Source organism: Zootoca vivipara, chromosome 12, assembly GCF_963506605.1.
Source record: "Zootoca vivipara chromosome 12, rZooViv1.1, whole genome shotgun sequence".
NCBI classification, from domain to species: domain Eukaryota; kingdom Metazoa; phylum Chordata; class Lepidosauria; order Squamata; family Lacertidae; genus Zootoca; species Zootoca vivipara.
Window position 1 is genome coordinate 15,797,328 of NC_083287.1, and position 12,349 is coordinate 15,809,676.

At 42.3% G+C, this 12,349-nt stretch overlaps 1 protein-coding gene across 3 annotated transcripts in view; it reads right to left on the bottom strand.

Annotated features, from left to right (window-relative positions):
* RBMS3 (RNA binding motif single stranded interacting protein 3) overlaps positions 1–12,349 on the bottom strand; it is a 746,746-nt gene that overhangs the window by 14,853 nt on the left and 719,544 nt on the right. The window lies entirely within an intron of this gene.

The following is a 12,349-nucleotide window of genomic DNA, read 5'->3' on the forward strand; positions in this document are numbered from 1 at the left end:
CATAGCCCACAGGGTGAGGGAGAGATAAGCCAGATCCAGTTCCTACCCTTGTCCTAGTCTTTTGAAAGCTGTTCATAAACATTCAAGAATTCCCGCTCTGTGCCTATGAAGTGCCAAGGGAGCCACAATCCTCCATACATGCTCAAGCAAGTAGTAGATGATGTTCTGTTCTCAAGACCACAGCACAGGCTTGTTGAGGGATACACCTTCCACAAGGCTCCTGCGGCATCTGTTTGTTTCTTAGCTTCCCATCCCTCTCATTTACTCCTAGGCTTCAGCATGTTAGCCATATGGCATTGCAACCGAAAGAAAAGCTCAACCATCTTTCTCCTATACCAACCGGTGTTTATTGGCAAAATCTTCCCCATCTATATCAAAGCTGTTTTCAAACAAGAGCAGTTGCAATCTCTTGATGCAGGCAAATCATTTGCAAATGCAAGCCTGCCATTTGCCAGCCAAACATGTAACGGGTTTCTCTCTCTCAAAAGTAGGATTAAAACAAAATAAAAAAGTACTTCCCCCGCAAGGATTCCCATTACAAAGACTAGCTTTCATTGTTCTAGGCTTATTATGTCATCATATATACCCAAACCGTGTTGAACTTCAAAATCAATAACGCTAATGTTTTAAAGGTATGAAGAGTATTTTCAGAGATGAAAAAAGAGACTCAGCAGTTCTCTCAATTACTGGCTGATTTCAGAAGGTGATGAATTCTGCCTCTGGAGGTGTGAGTCAACCAACCCAAAGAGGAATTATAATTGTACAAACAGACAGCAGCTGCTTATCACTCATCCTGGCCTCAGGACTGAAACTTTTTGTTAACTGAAAAAGATCATGGGGAAAAAAGGCTAGGAAAATAAGACTGTCGAGAAAGAAAATAAAACAGAGACAGATGCTGTTCTATCACTACCACAAATAACAATGTTAACACAATGTTCATATTCACTGAAATATACTCGGAGTCGAGAGTGAATTTCATGCTCTTTATTCAGCTCATAGTCATCAAGGAGAAGAAGAGAAGACTGGCTCTTTTCCCAAAACCATCTGCTTATATACATTATTTACACAATGGGCCTTGCCTGATTGGCTACTTCAGGGCTACACCTGTGGGCCAATCAGGTTATGGACTGACTTCTGCCTGCAGCCTGATTGGCTGCTCCTGCAGGCCAATCAGGTTGCGGATTCACTTCCACCTGGAGTTGGATTGGGTAGCTCCTGCGGACCAATCAGACTGCTGATTCTGAATCCTATTGTTCTAGGATTCAGCTCAGTACATAACATTCACCATTAATGTTTTGATTATAAATCACTAGTAGCTATTTAAGTTCTCTGTGTATCTTAATTCCTGTTAAATATAACTTGATGAAAGTAAGTATTTTATCACAGCCCACCCTATTCCGATGCTGTGTTTTGTTTTAGCTATTCTTTATGTTAAATTTTAGATTGCTGTAACCCTCTCTGGGGACAGCTGCTAAATGACAGATGAGAACAACTAAACTAGGGGTTCTCCAAGGCCAGCTTCTCCCCTACATTAATAATGTGTCTACACAAATGCAGCGTCACTTCGATCCACTGCAGGGCAACTCCAGAAAGAATCATTGTGGACAGTGAACGGGAGGCAAAGACAATTCTGAAAAGATCAACGATTCTGCTATACACAATATTCTGTGACGGAAAGCTGAGGTAATAGGAAATATTTTGGAGGAGCACCTGAACCTCCCTGCTCCTTGGAATTTCCTCTGATCCAATGGACAAAGACCATTGGAAGATAACAAACATAGAAACTAGGAAGTCTCTCTGAGAAGCTCCTGGGAAAAGCTACACATCTATTGGAATTGAGCCATGAATGACTACCCTCCAGTCTCCTCATCCAACGAATGTTCCCTGGAATAAGAAAGTGAATTGACTTCATCTCTCTTAGCGCCTGTTTCACGTTACATTCTCTGCAACGAACTTGCTGGGAGTCTTTTGTTTGCCCATATAAAAGCTCAGCTGAGGCAAATATTAGAGAAAATTCTTAGAAAGCAAAGGCTGAGCTCACGAAGGCAAACATTTGCACTAGCTGGCTGATTTGCAGAGTCGATCCAATTCAGCTGGGGGATATTTTACTACAAAACCCAGGGCTTTGACTGTTCAGAGGGGGTGGAGTTCCAGTTCTCTGCAACAACACATATCCCCTCCCCATGACAAGCTAGAGCAGGATCAATTACACACCCAGACAAAAATATGGAAACCTGGTATTTGATTTATTCCTATCACAGAATTTGCCTTTCCCCCTGGGTGGGGGGCTACAGACAGCAGAATGTCTCCTTTTGGTTTCCAATTATAGAATACCTAGCTCTCACTTCAATCCATTTTTTAGAAGAGTCTTACCAAGTGCACATTTCCCTCCTGCAATGTTTTTGAGGGGGGGGGAGGGAGATTAACATAATGGAATGAATTATTTACTCACTTCTCATCAAAGATGCCCAATCACTCCAGCCACAGGGGATTGGCAATCTATGTTGTAAAGCGTTAGGAATTATTCCCTTTTGTAAAATTATATGCTACCTGTTAGAACTGTTTGTCACAAATTCTATTATTACCATTAAAAATATATTAAAAACCTGGGGGAAGGGGCTAGCTAGCTTGTTTTTATCCTCATGTTTATCCTCATTTTAAATGCTGTGCACAAAAAGCTGTTTCTACTACTGTACACTTATTTTAACTCCGGCACATTGGATATTAATAAAAAAGCACTTATTTAATATATTATTATATCAGTAAGAAAAGCGAGGGAGAATAAAAGAGGCTCCATATCCAAAAATGGAAGGCAAGAAGAAAGTCAAGCCTCGGGGTTTTATTTATTTATTTTTTTAGCTATGATTGTGCTCTTAGAGCAGGTTTGATTTTTACTGTCCATATCTCCTTTCATCAGTCACGTTAGTTAGTATGCTCTTTCAATCATTGTGTGTTCCAGCTAGCCTTAGGGTGGGCACCCAGGGGCCTCATTTGACAGCATTGTCCCTGTGGGTATTGTCAAGGCATTGTCAAGGCACTGTCCCTGTGGACATTATCTCCTGCAGCCAATTGGAAGCCGCAGAAGCCCCATCCGATGTTCAGGTTCCAAAGAATGTTCGCAAACCGGAACAATCACTTCCAGGGTTGCAGTGTTCCGGAGCCAAAACGTCTGAGTACCAAGGCATTCGGGATCCAAGGTACACATTTTCCCCCTCCTCTCTTTCTCTTTCTCATGTACATCATGGCTTAATGTGTCATCTGAATAATAATAATAATAATAATAATAATAATAATAATAATAATAATTTATTATTTATACCCCGCCCATCTGGCCGGGTTCCCCCAGCCACTCTGGGCGGCTTCCAACAAAACATTAAAATACAGAAATCAAACATTAAAAGCTTCCCTAAACAGGGCTGCCTTGAGATGCCTTCTAAAGGTCTGGTAATTGTTGTTCTCTTTGACCTCTGGTGGGAGGGCATTTCACAGGGTGGGTGCCACTACCGAGAAGGCCCTCTGCCTGGTTCCCTGTAACTAATCTGAACCCAAGACTGTAGTTAAGCTTCCTCCTCTTTAACCACATTCTGTAGTCCAAAACAAACCTTGGCTACAGGTCTGAAAATGCACAATTCACTTGTTCTCAAGGCACAGGAACCATGCACCAATAGTTCAGGGACCACATGGTTCCCTTGAAATCAGCCATTAAGAGCTTTTGCACAGCACAGCTCTCGCTAAGCGTTGTTTAACGCCTAACATTTTGACAAAAGTAATTACGGTGAGACGCCGCTGACAAGTCATGTTCAAAATCTCATTTTTCATCCTGAGCTGATGAAGAATTTGACGGGGGAAACTGTACGTAATACCTCTGAGTGCTACAAACTGGACAAATTCATAGTGCAACCTGAGAAATTATGAACTTCAGCATCACGATGAGCTGATGCATAGACTGCTGCACCTTAAACACCCTCCCTTCAGATGTCAAGGAAATAAACAACTATCTGACTTTGAGAAGACATCTGAAGACAGCCCTGCTTAGGGAAGTTTTTAATGTTTGATGTTTTATCACTTTTTTATTATTATTAATATTCTGCTGGGAGCCGCCCAGAGTAGCTGGGGAAATCCAACCAGATGGGTGGGGAATGGATGAATGAATAAAATCATCACCATCATTATCACCCAAGGTTTCAGACAGGGGGTCTCTCCTTCTGCATGTAAAGCTGATGCTCTACCACTGAGCCATAGCCCTTCCTTAGCTGAAAATGCTTAGAAGGCACATTTTTTTCAGGAACCCTGATAGTGCATGTGGCTATGTGGAGGTGGTTTGTTTTTTGCTTTTTGCCTAAGGGGCAGCATTACTCTTTTGTTTTCTGCTAGTTGCGATTGATTTCTATTTCTCAGTACAGTGGTACCTTGCTTCTCAAATGCCTTGGTACTCAAACAACTTGGAACCCAAACACTGCAAACCTGGAAGGGTGTGTTCCAGTTTGAGAACGTTTTTTGAAAGCTGAACGTGCTCTGTTTTGAGTGCCACGCTTCCGTTTTGAGTGTTACACTGGGGTCTGCCAGTTTTTGCTATTTATTTTGCATTTTTGTTTTTGTAGCTTTTTTGTTTCATTTTTGTGACTGTGTGGAACCCAGTTCAGCTGATTGATTGTGTGACTGCAGTACATTGTTTATTGCTTTCATTTTATGGATCAGTGGCCTCGTTAGGTAGTAAAATTCACGTTAAATTGCTGTTTTAGGGGTTGTTTTTAAAAGTCTGAAACAGATTAATCCATTTTGCATTACTTTCTATGGGAAAGCGCGCCTTGCTTTTGGAACGCTTTGGCTTTTGGAACGGACTTCTGGAATGGATTAAATTTGAGAACCAAGGTACCACTGTATAGGGAAGACGAAACATCTGAATACCAGGGTGATGGGGTATTTCATCGCTTCTAATCTTCTCTAGTTTCAGGAGCCTTTTATGCCTAGATCTTCAAGGACTTTATGCCACATCTTGGCTTGTAATGGTGGGATGTTAGGTAGACAGACATTGCGATTTTACCTGCCGTAACAAATGAACAATAAAGTAAAAGAGCTTCCAGATTTAGACCTGATAAAAGAGCTGTTTAAAAATGTGCAGCTGTAACATCTCTAGGGGCTACACTGTACACACTTAGAATAATAGGAGCTATATTTTCATTTAAAAAAGAACTCTGGCAAGCATTATGGGATTTAGTTGATGTCATAAACCGTGAATTATCAAAGCATGCAGAAATCCAACTGCAGATAAGGAAAAGATCTAACAAAGCTGCTAGTCCACGGAGGGCTTTTGGTGACACTGTAAACCACCAGTGGCCATGGGTGATCCAAAGAAAATATTAGATACGGAATATGTAACAAGCTTGCTGTGCCCCTTGAGATGTTATCAAATTTGGGGGCAACAGCAGAAGCTAACAGAGTAAGAGATAAGAAAATGTGTCCTGGAATAACTAGTTTGTTATTCCATGGAGGTATTGCCAATGACATTGTAAGTCGGGGAAAACAGACAGAGCATTTTTCAGGAAACAAAGAGAAAAATCTCGGTTACATGATTGATTGATTTAAAAAGGGATTGGGGGGGGGGAAATAAATAGTTTATCTAAAAGAGATATACTCCTGTAAGCATGAGCCCCTTGTTGCTACTGGGCCGTACACACAAATGGCACCTGAAAATCTCCTGTTTCAGCCATTTTCCTCCTCATTACACCCCCAAACTGACAAATGGCATGAAGCACTGAAATTAAATAATTTAAAGCGGATTAGTGCCATTCACTAAAATCTTTTGGATTTAGTTCCTTCTCCTGCTTGCAGATTTGCTGTCCCCTGAAAGGCCTGGCTGGCTTCTGTGAGGTGGGGTTGAAAGGAAGAGACAGTTTTTCATTTCCCTTTGGGGGCCTTTGGATCTATGGGCCTTTGGATACTGCATATTAAAAGCCCTCTCTCATTGGGGGGCTTCCTGCTGGCACAAAAACTACCACCGTTAGCTCTCCCTACCAAAGCTGAGGGCTTTTGTCATGGCAGCAACACACCATCCTAAGCCCCAAAGCTATCAATATCGGGGGGGGGGGGCTAGGACTTTTAGAGCTGCTTTGATTCCTCCCTCTCACTATTTATTTGAATGAACTGTTGCTGTTTTTGTCAGTCATGCACTTTGCATTCACTTGAAAAAAATATTTACTGCACTGTATTTGTATTGCTACTCTGGCAATGCAAATCTATGTCTTACCTTCCTAGTCCCGGAGTGCAGAATCTGGGACTGGCAGCCGTGTGACACCGGAAGTTGTGCCGACGTAACTTCCGGTGTCGCTTTGCCCTTCTATGGGCACCAAAAATGGCCGCCGCCGGCTTCGAAATTTGCTTGTACGCATGTCAGGAAGTGCGTCGACGCAACTTCCGGTGTCGCTCCGCCCATCTATGGGCACCAAAAATGGCCCCCACTGACACCGGAAGTCGCGTCTATACACTTCCAGACATGCGTAGATGCGACTTTTGAAGCCGGCGGTGGCCATTTTTGGTGCCCATAGAAGGGCAAATCGGAAAGAAAAAAAATGGCCGCCTGCAGGAGAAAATAAAGGAGAAAAATGGGAGACGAAGTGATGTGGGGGACCACTGGGAAAAGGTAAGTAAAAATGGGGGTTTCCTGGGAAAAACAGGGTACCTGGCAGCTATGATCTATGTTGAAAGTGCAGGAAACAAATTACGTACGATAGATCAATCTATCAGTAAAGAGGCTCTGTAAACTACTTGGATAACTTTTGTTGGCATCTGCCTGTCTCGAGAGACAATGGAGTGCGCCTCCAGGGATCAAGTCAATCCAGCAGAGAATCATAGCACCTTCTGTTGCAGCTCCAGAGACCGGCAACGTGTAACTGCAGCCTCCTGAATGGTTTTTGCTGCATTATCAGCACCAAAGTGACCTCTCATGGGTGCAGACCCGGGCAGTGTGTATGGAGGTCTTGGGCTGCCCAGACAACAACCCCCACCCCACCCCTTCTCAGCCTCGCTGATGTGGTCCAAAGGCAACACAGCAATACATTTGGCATGAGCTTGGCTTCAGGAGTTGCCAGAAGGAGGTGTGCAAGGCACCATCCAACTGTCTTGTGGACTCCACTCCAGATTTGTGCAGAGTTTATTCCTTAGCCCTTCCTTCTCCTGAAGATGCTCCGCAGTGGGTGAAACATTAATGGGAACCAATAAATAACAAATCAAACGAAAATGCCCCTAGAAAGAGAAATCTGGGGTGGAGGAAAAATTGAAAGCTACACTGCTACTAACCCCTAACACCCTCATGCCTCACAATTTCCAAAGCTTCTGTTTGACAGGGAAAGATTCAATAAACCTATGGCCAAAAAGAGAATTAAAAAAGCAGATGCTCTAGTGACTCTTGCTTCCTTTTCTTTTTTCGCCACGTTATCTTGTCTCTGAAGAAGATTCTTGTGCACCTCTCCACACAGGGGAGATGTATATTTCTTTCCCCCCACTCCCAGAAGAAACATTTGGCAAAAAGCAGTCGTGCAAGCCATTTTACACTCTGCCACAGGTTTAAATGTGTGAAAGAACCTTTGGAAATGCTTCAGTCCACGGACTGTGAAGAATCTGAGCTAAAGTCCTTAGTAGAAAAATACCAATGAAAGAGAGCAGTGTTGCAAATTGGCTTTTTCATAGAATGGTAGGATTTCGAAGTATTCCACTATTCATACAGTTCGACATGGAAACCCCCCCCCCAAAAAAGTTGTTTGTGCCAACCACCAGCTCAAATGCTCTTTTAAATAAATGTACAGGGAGAAGAGATAAAATTTCTGAAGATTCATGTTTCCAACAAAATTCAGTTGTTACCTTAGAACAGGCATCCCCAAACTTCGGCCCTCCAGATGTTTTGGACTACAATCCCCACCTTCCCTGACCACTGGGTCCTGCTAGCTAGGGATCATGGGAGTTGTAGGCCAAAACATCTGGAGGGCCGCAATTTGGGGGTGCCTGCCTTAGAAGGATGTCCTGCCTTGAATAATTTTCATTTCAAAGTTCTGCTTAAAACAAATGGTGAGATCTTCATGGGCGAACTGGGGTTTTCACCTGAGTGCCCCACCTTGCCCAAATTCAGCACTCAGCAGCTACGAAGTGATTCCAACTCATCATAAATCTCATTTGAGGGGAAAAAAATGTGAGTACATGAATTTATATATTAGCTCAATTTCCCTTTTTTATTGGACTATAAAGACACACCACATCCAGACCAACTCAGAGCTGTTTCAGAGACCTGTTGTTAGTTGTGGGACTTGTAGAGTTATATTACTATTGCAAATACATGTCTGAAGCCTTGAATCTGTTGGATTCTTTTCCCTTATTGAAAGGAGGCTATTGTGGCAGTTTCTCAAAAGGGGATAATAATCAGCAGGACTGCATATCTCCCAGTACTATGGTAGGATGTTAGCGGGGGGGGGGGTTATCTCCAATACTCATTGGAAGTAGAAGTGACAGCATGTTGACATTAAAGCTTCCTTCAGGAATAAACTTTACAAAAGGGGAAATATTATACAGCAAATAAATGCTTCTGCTGAGATGCCAGAATATTGCTCTCGATGCCTTAGAAATGCTATTGCTGAAGTAAAAGAAGCTAAGTAACTGATTCTGGGAACTGTGATCAGGCTATTTGGTTTTATTTTTCAAAGGAGGTTTTATATTGTATCTCCCATTCAAGCTGTCAATCACAACTTTTATTAAACCACAAAAGTGATGTCAGATCAATGGTGGTTTAAGACACATTATGAGTGACAGCCTGATGATGGAGCAATTTCGGAATCCTTTTATTATTAAACATAGACTAATGCTTCTTTCCCTCTCTTTCCATCCCACTCCCAAGAAAAATCCAGTTTATTGTTTAGGGTGAATGATACACACCAGCCTAGCTAGGAAAGGCGTAAGTTTAACAAAAGTGCTGGTGTTTGTTTTTATACAGAAAATATCTTAAATATCACAATGAAAAGGAGCAGGTGTAAAGTGGGAGATAATATCATAATACTGTTACAGATTGGGGTGCCCGAGTCTATTAGTGAATAGCAGAAATTAATAAATGGTAGTATTCAGCTAATATTTGGATTACTGTATTGAATGGAGGATTTCAGGCCAGTGGAAAATACAGGCTAAGCTTCCTTTCCACACCAGTGCCTCCCCTGGGATGACAAAAGGTGTTGATGACCCACATCAACGAGGAATCCTTGGGCATGGGCAGACAAAGGTTCCCAAGGGGCTGGAGAGGGGGCAGGCTGCGCTCACAGCCTCTTCCTGACACACTTCCTCTTCCTAGACCCTTCCTAAGAGGCCTCTAAAAATTAGGCTTGGGTTAGGAGGCAGATGGGAGGATCTGCTTGGAGCAGAGGTGTGTTGGGAAGAAGAAGGGGAGGCCATGGGGCCAGAACCATCTTTGCTGCTATCTTGAGAGGCATGGCTGCCTGTCTTAGACTCAAGCTGGCTAATGCCATGAGAGAAGCAGGGAGAGGCATTCTGTAGATGGCAATGTCGTAAGAACTGCAACTCCCTCCAACTACACTCAAGTTGTATATATGTGTGAATAAACCTGGTATCTTATAGTCGCTACAGTCTCTGCCATGTCTTGATTCTCCACGAGAAAATCTACCCTGAGTGAGCGCCTGGAACCCCCTGGAATCTTGTGCACTGCTCGGCAGAAATTGGGGGTTGATGTGGCCCCTTTGTAACAATGCCAATAAGATAATAATGCCAATATCCTTCACAAGCTTCTCTTTCGTGGAGAAATTAATGAGATACAGTGGTACCTTGGGTTAAGTCCCCAATCCGTTCCGGATTGGGGGCTGAGCGGCGCTTTAGCGCATGCGCAAAATGTCGAAAGAGCGCTTCTGCACATGCGCAAAGCATGCAGAACGCTTCTGTGCATGCGCACGGGGCGGAACCCGGAAGTAAACACTTCCGGGTCCGCCAAGTACGCAACCTGAAAGTACGCAACCTGCAGCATACTCGACCCGATGTATGACTGTATATTAGACAATGCTTAATCAAGAAGGCAGGTCTTCTCATTCCACTTCTTCCCTACTCAACCTCCTGCAAGACATCAAAGCTGGCCACAAAAGGGGACTGCGATCGTTCCAAGTTTTGAGAACTGGACTCCATGATTCTCATGCCTCTTCTAGTCCGGCATTTGTAGTCGCAAAATGACTCCCGAGTCTTATCCCAAGACTTGGAACTAACAGAGCAAAACTGTGGCAGCTGAGAATGTGCTGTCAATCTTTATTTGCGTGTCTTTTGTGATTTTAGTCACTGATGGGTAAGGTCTGCTAGGTAGTTACCTAGCAACTATAATATGCTTCCTCCAACCACTTTTCCTAGTACAGCAGCAATCTCAAGAAGAAGAAAGGACCACATCGCGCCATAAGAAACCTCCAGCTACATATCTGGGATTTCTTTGGAAAGAAACGATTATGTGGATTTACAAAACTTCCCCTTCCTTTCATTAGTTCCAGTGATGAGACACTCTGCACTCCATCATTCAACAGGCCAACGTGACCTGATTCTAGAGCAGGCAGTACATGAAGGGGGAGTCAACCCCCTGCTTTTGTTCCTAGAGGTGAACTTTTCCTACTCAAGTATTAGCTTGTACATCTGACAGCAAACCTTGCACTCAGATTTTGTGGCACAGGTTAAATTTGTCTTTTAGAATTAATTAGGCCGTGAAAACACTTTGCAAGTCTGCATTTTGGATAAACACAAGTCTGTATTGTATCATTAGCCTACCCCGTGTTTGTTAGCACACTCACAGCCAAATTGCTAGCAAGGAAACCCTGAGGAGGGCAGTTTTGGCTGAAACATATGCTATGCTGATTAACAAAATGGTTTGTCAAAGGAAGTGAATGTATGAATGCCTTTTGATAAAAGTAGTTTGCATATTGCAAGCTTTTAAATTAATCTGGGACAGAATGCAGCAGATACTAATGATGCAGAATAGTTCATTACTTTCTGGCTTGTTTGTTGAAAACAGCTTGTTGAAAGGTAGCCAATGGTCCTTTATAGCACCCTCTTGCAGATTTTAAAAGGACAACATTAGAAGTGTGAGCACAGTGGAAATTTATTGTTCATGCTTTGTATCTGCCATAAAATGTGATCCTGTTGAGATAATTACAGTCACATTCTTTTCCTCATCTGGCTGGAGTCATATGGATTGCAGTGCCCCGAAAAGACTCTGCTCTGCAAAACAGAGTGGGGCTTTTCTGAATTATATAGAAACTGGCTCAAAGTAATTAATCCCAAACTATTGATAAAGACTACAGCCTGCTGAGAAAATAATCACAGGGAAAGGATCAGTGAGCTTCTTGCAGACATATTAACAGAGAATTAGAAAAAGCTCCCTGATAGGTCGAAATCTTGAAACATTATTCCTTAAGTCCGTAGTTAAAAAAAAGGGAGGCCCCATAAAATTCCCTGAGATGTCTGGTGATTTTAAGACGTTGGGAATTACTCCATGCTGCTTTGTTATTGGTAGCAGCTCTCAGTCTAAGCTGCTGACTCAGCTCTAGGTTCATTGGCATGGAAGGGAAGAACCCCAAATTTAAGCTGAAAATCAGATTTTCAAAAGGTTTCCTTTGGTATACAGTGGAGTCCAACTGCAGCAACATGAGTGTCTCAATCTAACGTATTTATAGAACCTTTCATTGCTATAAATGGCAGAAGACAGCTTTATGACTTAACTGTATGTGGTTCTATGCTCAGCTAATGCAAATTTCAGATGTCAGCGAACAACGGCAAGAACAAAGTTCAAGATGGCTACAGAACGCAGCTATTTATTTATTTAGTATAACATCTGTGACCAACACCATCCCCTCCAAATGCAATGTTCAAAATGGCAAAGTATACACAACGAAAGTGATCCAGTGAGTTTAGGAGGCTTTTAGAGGTTGATGGGTTAAGTTAGAAGTTATCAAAGGACAATCAAAGAAACACTTCAGTATAGTATGGTATGTCATAGCAGAGCATAGCATAGCATAGCATAAGATAGTATAGTGTGGCATAAGATAGTATAGTATAGTATAAAAGTATTTATTTGTAGAATATGGATAGATATTGCTTCAAAATCAACCATTGCTAGGAGTTATTTCTTTTTGCTTTTCACTGTATTTCTTATCAATTAAAAATTGGGTATGGCGCGAACAAATTTTTATTTTGAAAGTGTTGCCTGGAAAAAAATGTTTGAGTACCACTTGGTTAAGTCATTTTCATGATGTCAATTATGTAACTGTCATAAGCATGTAACAGTTACAGGTAGGTAGCCATGTTGGTCTGACGCAGTCAAATAAAAAATAAA